General features: G+C 50.6%; 1 long non-coding RNA gene across 1 annotated transcript in view; it reads left to right on the top strand.

Moving 5' to 3' along the window:
* Nucleotides 1-407: 407 nt before the first annotated feature.
* The window catches only part of LOC102019644, a 22,214-nt gene continuing 16,505 nt past the window's right edge, over nucleotides 408-6,116 (top strand). Inside the window, exons 1-2 of the long non-coding RNA XR_262082.1 lie at nucleotides 408-651; nucleotides 754-1,726. This is a non-coding gene — a long non-coding RNA (uncharacterized LOC102019644). The remainder of the gene's footprint in view (nucleotides 652-753; nucleotides 1,727-6,116) is intronic.

Genomic DNA, 6,116 nt, shown 5'->3' with positions numbered 1-6,116 from the left:
TTCCTGGTACCGGAAAAAAAAACAACAAAAAAAGAAAAAACCAAACCAAACCAAACCAAACCAAAAACCACTCCATTAAATAGATCTGTACTATAGATCACAGTTAGTGCCGAGGGAAAGGCTGTGGCCATATTTCATGACATTCAGCACACGTTGAGGCCCTATTATCATACAGCTCAAAAGTGCTTCTATTAATTTGTATTTCTATTATTATCAGGCCCAGAAAATATGGGGAGTGGGTAGTTTGGACATTTAGGACATAGCGCTCTAGTCTGTCAGCCCGGTTTGCATCTCAGGTTACCCAGTCATCTACCAAATTCACAGCTGGTCCCTGAGAGGCCTGGCTGGGAGCACGGATGGTAATTTTCCCAGGTCTGTTTCATCGGCCGGGTTTGGAACACTTCTCAGGGCCGTTCTCACACTTGGGAAACTCTTCAGCAAGGTTCATCTGAGAAGCCAGCGCAGTTCAGGCAGAGGAAGCACCGAGCGGTGGGGAATTCCCAGCGGAGGAAAGGGCGAGCACCGAGTGACCTTCTAAACGCCAGGGCCCAGAGACGGGGCTGGGGCTACACGAAAAGACTGCTCTAGCTTTGCCCTAGGCGTGGGAGATGCGGACGCCTTCGGTGCTGCTGGACAGAGCTCAGACGCGAGGTGTGATGCAGCTAGACGGTGAATGTTTACATTTTTATTTTATTTATTAAAATAAAGGACACAATGACACTAACCTCTCTCCAAATGCTCCCCCTGCGTCAGACACACTTCTCTCGCTGCTCTGTCCCACTCCCTGCAGCCGTCCTGGAAGTCCTCCTTCGTGTCTCTGCGGGGAGGGAGCGGCTGGCGGCCGCCGTCAGCACAGAGGCAGCCTCCTAGAAACGCCGGGACGCTTTCACCGCGCTCGCCGGGCTTGGCACTGCGCCTTCTGACCCTTCCCCAAGTCAGAATGCCCGTGAAAGAGAAGCCTTCCAGACAGCCAGGCGGCCCCAGCGCACCGAAAGGTAAGTCCCATCTCTGTTTCGGGCCAATCCGAGGGTGCTTCCAGCCCTTAGATTCGGAATTCACGAATTTTGAGACTGAAAATCCACTCATTGGAGTTTGGCTCTGTACAACTGAGAAGAATAAGGTTTATTGAACATGTGACTAAAAGCAGAAGTTTTCAGGGGGAAATAATGACACCATCTTGGAGAAGGAACTCTTCACGGAAACGAGCGCGCCGACTGGAACGCGCGAGGCTTGCTTGCTCACCCCGCAGGCCTTGACGGCGCTTTCCTTGAAGGTTCTGTTAGCTGTAAGCCGCGGTATTCTAGGCGCTCACGCTTAATTTTGTTACACCACGGTAGCTAAATGTACAATTTATATCCGTAGCTTTTCCCAATAAGGAGCTCAAAGCATAGGGTTTTACCCCGACCGTGATCTGGGACCATGCAGCAGAGTTTTGGCCGCAGATAACCCCGGAATCTCGCTCAGAAAGGCGGGAGCAGTACAAAGCCTTTGCAGGAAGGAAGCAAAGGACCTAGGCCAATTATTTGGGAGGTTTGTGCGGATACGAGGCAGAGGAAACCGCAGGGTGGGTCAGGAAAGAGGCTCACGGAAAGGACCTTCGAAGCAGAGGTAAAGGGCCCGACCCGAGTGAGAGCCTGTGGGCCAGGCTTGCCGAGAGCGGACTGCGTGCTGAACGTGAGAGCAGGCCCAGCGCAGAGTTAGAAGACCCGGGCAAATCCGCGCCTTTGTAAGTTTCTCGCCATTTTGTAAACAACATTCTTTTCTCAAATTTTTGTTTTTATTAGTACACGCGTGTAGTACATAATGATTGCGTTCCTTGTGGGGATGTGACATGTGCTCACACCGCGTCTTAACTCATTCCCCTCCTCTCCTCCCCTGAGCCCCCCTCCTCCATCCGCTGATCCCCTGCCTGTTTGTAAAATCTCTATCTCCCCATTTCCTCTTGCCTGTCTTTTTACTTTGCTTTTTATTTATAGTTTGGGTTTCTCATCTACGAGAAATCAAACAATAGTTAAGCTCACATGACTGATTTATTTTATATAACATTATAGTCACAAGGTACATCCATTTTCCTACAAATGACTCAAGTTTGTTCTTGTTTATGGCAGAGTAGTACTCCATTGCATGTAAATACATTTTCTTTCTCCATTCATCTGTTGATAGACATATAAGTCACTTCCAAGATCTAGCTAGACTAATATTTAGAATACATAAAAAACACCTACCCCCAAAAGGGGCAGCTTCAATGAATAGACATTTCTCTGAAAAAGTACAAATGGCCAACAAATACATGAAAAAATGTTCAGTATCTCTGGCCATTAAAGAAATGCAAATTAAAACAACACTGAAATTCCATCTTACTCCAGAGAGAATGGCTGTCACTAAGAAATCAAACAATAACAAAGGCTGGGAAAGGAGCCCTTTTACCTACATTGTTGGTGGGAATGCGGGTGAGTACAATCACTATGGAAACCAACATGGAGATTCCCCAAAAAACTAAGACTAGAAATTCCATTCAACTCAGCTATTCCCCTTCCAGGTATCTTCCCCAAAGAGTTAAAGACATCATATCCCGGGGACACATGAATCCTCATATTCTTGTTTGTTGGTTTTGTTTTTTAGAGACAGAGTTTTGGTATACAGTTCAGGCTGGACTTGAACTCCTTTTGTAGCCCAGGCTGGCCTGAAACTCCCAGCCATCCTCCTGCCTCAGCCTCCCGAGTGCTGGGATTACAGGTGTGTCACAAAGCGGTGCTGAAATCCCCATGTTCGTTGCAGAGAATGTAGCCCCAGAGAAACCGAGTACGCTCATCAGGAGCGGGTTGGTCCTGAGCCGTGCGAAGGGAACGGAAACACAGTTTTAGCCCGGCGAGGCAGTGGGGTAGGAAATATGCTTTATTCTAGCTCAGTTCTGCCAGTAAGCACCCGCTCCCGTTATCTAGGCCTAAAAGGGCCTACACCGAAATGTGAAAGAGTAGTTTAGTTCGGCTTAAAAGTGTACTCACTGGTATCCCAAAGAAAGGTTTTAAAAAGGTGAAAAACTGAACAAAGATTGCAGTTGCAGTCTCCACACAGGTGGCTATCTTGCTCACCATACAGCGTCTGTTACAGACGGTTGGCCCCCTTTCCCTCGTCTGTACTGCTGTAATGGAACACCATGGATGGGCATCCTTTATAGAGAAGGAAGTTTCTAGGGTTGGCCGTGCGGGTGTCCTGGGAGTCTGAGAGCGCATTGGCTCGGGGCAGGCAGAGGCAGGGAGTGCCCCTGGGGAGGAAATGGGCTGAGCCCTCCTTTCCGTCCATCGGGGCCTCCCCGCATTCACGCACCAGGTCACAGGGTCAGGGATCTCCAAAGGTGGAGAAGTCCCAGGCACGCCGCCGCTACTGAGCAGGCAGTCGGACTCACTGTGGGAGGGGCGCGGGAAACACCAAGCCCTGGGGGGGCAGCACCCAGGGCCACAGGGCGAGTGCTTGTTAAGCTGTTTACTCCCTGAAAAACTTGGCTGGTTGGCAAGGGAGAGGCGGGCCGGCAGCGTTCCCTGGGTTCGCCTTTCAGATTCAGTCTCTATTTATCTCTAAAAACGACTGATAATACTGGAAATGAATTAAGTCAATTGCATTTTTTAAAAAAGTATTAAAATGCGTGATTTTCTAATTAGCATGCTATATTTTGGCCCTTAAATTTTGTGCCATCCCACTTGTTTGGTTGTTCACAAATGCGTCTCTCCCTCTACTGGACTGGAAGCTTCTTTTTAAATTTTTTAATTTATTTTGAGACGGTCTCACTGTGTGTTCCAGGCTGGCCTTGCATTCACTATGCAGCCCAGGCGGGCCTCAAACTCGCAGCGATCCTCCTGCCTCAGCCTCTTGAGTGCTGGGATTATAGGCGAGCGTCACCCAGCTGAACTGGAAGCTTCTTGGTGGTAAATTTCTGCCATCTTAATCCTCTATATGCTTTGCCCCCTCTTTTCCTTGCAAATCAACCATGAATAACTGAAGAGTGCTTTGATGCTCCTGGCCCTGTAGCCATTGGATTGGTATTAGAAGTTGCTGGGAGGCAGCCAGGGCCCAAATAGCAAAAATGAACTGGCCTCCGAAATTGTCACTCGGACATTGTCCTAGTTACATGAGGACCCCTGAACAGTGTGCAAGGAATTGTAAGGAAAATGCAAAAGGAACGGAGTCTTCAAGGGAGCAAGCCGAGGCGCAGGTGACAAGGCCTTGTTTACGACCGCACTACCGTGCCATGCCATCCGCTAACGCGTGCCGCAGACCTGGAAAGGTCATCCACATGAGCTTGTGTGGTCTGGAAGGTGCTATGTTAATATCACCGTCTGAAACATCAATGAAATGCACAAAGCCAAGGATAAATACAATCGCGTGGCCTTTGGCCTACTCGGATCATTTCGACTCGGAAGTGGTCAGAGAATGCCCACAAGGAAAACTGTACTGTCAATCAGACCAGGCCAATCTGAAAGGTCTGAATGGCTCTGGGACCTCCAGCTGAGGAGCCAGGAGGAAGCCAGGGCCGTGTGGAAACCCAGAGCGAATCCTACCAGGTGCACAGAACGGGTGACGTTAATCATAGCGTCAGAGCCGGAGCGCCTGACTCGGAGGGCTGCGTGGAACGCACTTTATCTCCCCCGCAGGCCAGCGAACCCGGCTGGGCGGCTGTTTGGTCAGGAATGACGGGTGCTTTAGCTTCTCCCTCTGCAGCAAGAGCAGCTGTTCACATCGCGGTGTTTGGAGGAGGACTGGTGAAGTCAGCACGCCCTCCCAATATTTCTTGTTTAATTTCCTTTGGCCGTGGAGCCCCTTGCACCCCAGCATAATTACCTGCCAGGAGCCTCACGCTTGCTTCGCGTCTGGCTCCCTTTGGCCTTGCTCACCCTGGGCCGACGCCAGCTCTGGAAGCCCCATTCCCACGTCGCTCCCGGGACACCGAGCCACGGCGGCGGTTACCACGTGCGGTGGCTTCCAGAGTGCGGGCCCCGGGCCGCGGCACCAACATCCCCTGGAAACGCCTCAGAATCCAAACTCTTTCTCTTCAGCGCAGCTCTGCTGAGTCAGATACTGCCAAGATGACCCCGGCATCCTGTGGCTTAACAGGCCCCTCCAAGGGGTTCTGCGGCTGCCCGTGCTGGGGATTTCATTTCCCGCCTTTCAGGGCTCTCAGTTACCCCGGCCTATCTGCTTAGTTCTCTCTGGTTAGTAAGCCCCTAATCTGTGTCTTGGAGTACATTTGCCTTGTGGCCAGTTTGACCCCTAATTTGTCTGCCTTTGTACGCACATTAATATTTTACTGAAATACCAAGAAACAAGGCATTCCATGGGAGTGGAAACCCTACGACCAAGTCATCCTTTTATATGCCGAAGAGTTTGAAATCTGGTAAAGATCTTTGCACGAAGCACCCCTGCACTAATTGTTCTCTGCCATCAACGTTATTCCCCGTAACTGGCAGTTTAGACGACAGTTGTTATTGTCCAGTCTCTGCAGGCCGGGGATGCTGTGCCGCCTCGCCCGATGTCTCTGCAGTGCGAGCTCTTCGAGACCCGAGCCAAGGTGTGACAGGCGCCGCTGACACCTCGCTTTCGAGCTCACAGCAGATCCCTCGCAGAACTGAGTTCCTTGCCCGTCGTTGGGCTGAGGCATCGGTGCCTCGCAAGATGCCGGCCACTTCCTGGCCATGCAGGCCTCTCGCAGGCGCTCCGTGGCGGCAGGCTTCCCTCGGGGAGGGCAAGACAGGCCAAGCGAGCAGAAGCCAACCTTTTGTGACTTAAGTTTAGAAATGACATTCTATCCTCTCTGCTGTATCCTTTTTAAGGAAGCAATTCACTAGGTCCACCTTGTTCGTTATTAAAGTATTTGAATTAGCTGGGAGTGGTGGCCCACACCAGTAATCCCAGCACTCTGGGAGGCTGAGGCAGGAGGATAGCAAGTCTGAGGCCAGCCTGGGCTATATATTAAGACCCTGTCTCTCTCTCTCTCTCTCTCTCTCTCTCTCTCTCTCACACACACACACACACACACACACATCTGGACTTGTGTCTATACTAAACCTACAGTTTAAGTTTTTACCAGGAAACATGATTTTTGTGATGCTGGCATTGTCCTT

The sequence above is a fragment of the Chinchilla lanigera genome, unplaced genomic scaffold (assembly GCF_000276665.1).
Source record: "Chinchilla lanigera isolate Chin_1 unplaced genomic scaffold, ChiLan1.0 scaffold00040, whole genome shotgun sequence".
In the NCBI taxonomy this organism is placed as follows: domain Eukaryota; kingdom Metazoa; phylum Chordata; class Mammalia; order Rodentia; family Chinchillidae; genus Chinchilla; species Chinchilla lanigera.
Note: the sequence above shows the minus strand (reverse complement) of the source record. Positions and strands in the feature narration are given on the sequence as shown.